The sequence below is a fragment of the Sinocyclocheilus rhinocerous genome, unplaced genomic scaffold, assembly GCF_001515625.1.
Source record: "Sinocyclocheilus rhinocerous isolate Xijiao unplaced genomic scaffold, SAMN03320098_v1.1 scaffold3227, whole genome shotgun sequence".
Lineage (NCBI taxonomy): Eukaryota > Metazoa > Chordata > Actinopteri > Cypriniformes > Cyprinidae > Sinocyclocheilus > Sinocyclocheilus rhinocerous.
This window is the reverse complement of record NW_015656021.1, coordinates 21,800-23,657: the sequence shown is the minus strand read 5'-3', so window position 1 is coordinate 23,657 and position 1,858 is coordinate 21,800.

The following is a 1,858-nucleotide window of genomic DNA, read 5'->3' as shown; positions in this document are numbered from 1 at the left end:
AGTACCACAGAAACTGAATAATCTATTTAACTTTAAAATAACACTGGTTAGTCTTTAATGTATAAATAAACATTAGTGACAGACAGCAGCAGGTTTATTTAGGTTGCTGTCTCTTTAAGACCTCATGCACGGATCCAACTGTTACACAGTTTTGTTTATCAACTGTTTACATTCACTTAATAGCCTATAACCGACAACGTTTAGTATAAATCAGACTATTTTTGGCCAGGGAAACGACGTTGCCGTCGGACCAATGTTTGCTGGGAATTTTATCAACCCACCCAACGCATTTTTTTCCCCATCTGACGTTACCAAAAGAAGCCCAATTGGGTGGGAACCCGCCCAATCTGGCAACAGTGGTCAACACATCCCACCGCTGTATGGCCAGATGAGACGCGACTGGATTTATGCACACAGACAGACATTTCCGTACATTCACGTTGTTTCCACACATTCACGATAATGTTTTGATTTGTCATGTTTATGTTGCTGTGTTTAGTTATTCTGAATGGATCCGTGTACTGTAGTAGATATATGCAGTCAGCAGGTGGTTGGTTTAGTTTTTTTTGGGGGGGCATCTCCATGTGGTGCTGTTCGGTATCACAACTTGACTTCTCCAAAATGTAAAAAATCTCTTTGTTGTTGCACTGTACACATACTATACAATTCAGAATTTTTTTTTTTCATATGTGCTTATATGGGCTCCTTATGTCATTTGGTTATTTGGTGTCCTTTTGGAGTTTCTAAGTGTTTTTGGAAAGACACCTAAATTTATCTTGAAAAAAAGCTTGCAGAAAATACAGATTTTTGAGAATCACCCTTCAATCTTTTGATTTACTTTGCTGGATATAGCAAATAATGACAAAATAAACATTTGAAACAAGATAAATGGTATATGCTTAATTTCATGAAGTGTACGATTAATCGCGATTAATCACAGAAGAGGGCTGTGATTAATTTGATTAAAAATTAAAAAAATTAAATTTAAAAAATATAATTTTATAAATAATACTGTTGTTGTGTCACGGAATGTAGTTTTAAGAATTTTTAAAGGCAGGAATATAGTTGTTTAGACTTCAGATATGTAGTTTGATAATAAAAACAGAACCTATTTGAAAATGTGCTTTGCTGTTTTCGGAGATGTGAGCTCCGGGGCGTCAGCGGCCGTTCAGCGCTCATGAACCCGCCGAGAGCAGCCTCACCTCGGGCAGATCTTCTGGAATTTGCCGCTGGCTATGATGTCTCTATAATGGCATGACATATAACTCGTTTTGGGTATAACTAATGGGCAATCTTTGGTCTCATCAATCTAGTATTTGTTGCAGAGCAAATAGTTTTGGCTGAGGGCTCATAACTTTATTTTATATAACTTTAATGCTGCATCAGATCGCTGCCTTGTTTTGACTAAATTGCTTAGCAACTTTTATGATGGCTGTTGTTGTTTATTAAATATTATTATTAAACAAATACAATTTTTTCAATAAGTAATAGTAGTATTTAATAATAGTATTAGATATTGAGAAACGGTGTGTGTGTGTGTGTGTGTGTGTGTGTGGGCTACCTCACGATACAATATGTAGTGCAGTACATCACAATATGTCACAAACCATCATGTTCAGGCCACTTTTCAAGGTTATTTTAGGTAGTGATCACTTTCAGATGAGTGCCTCAAAATGAGCAAAATATTATACTATATCTGAATAAAATGTTACATTTTAATCATGATCAAACTGACAGCTTTAATAAAAGCTTATGTTTAAAGACCAAAACAGAGAAAGTGAAACTGTGAAAGAGACTTTGTGTCTGTGTGCACATGTGAGAGAGAGCGAGAGAGCGAGAGAGAGAGAGAGAGAGAGCG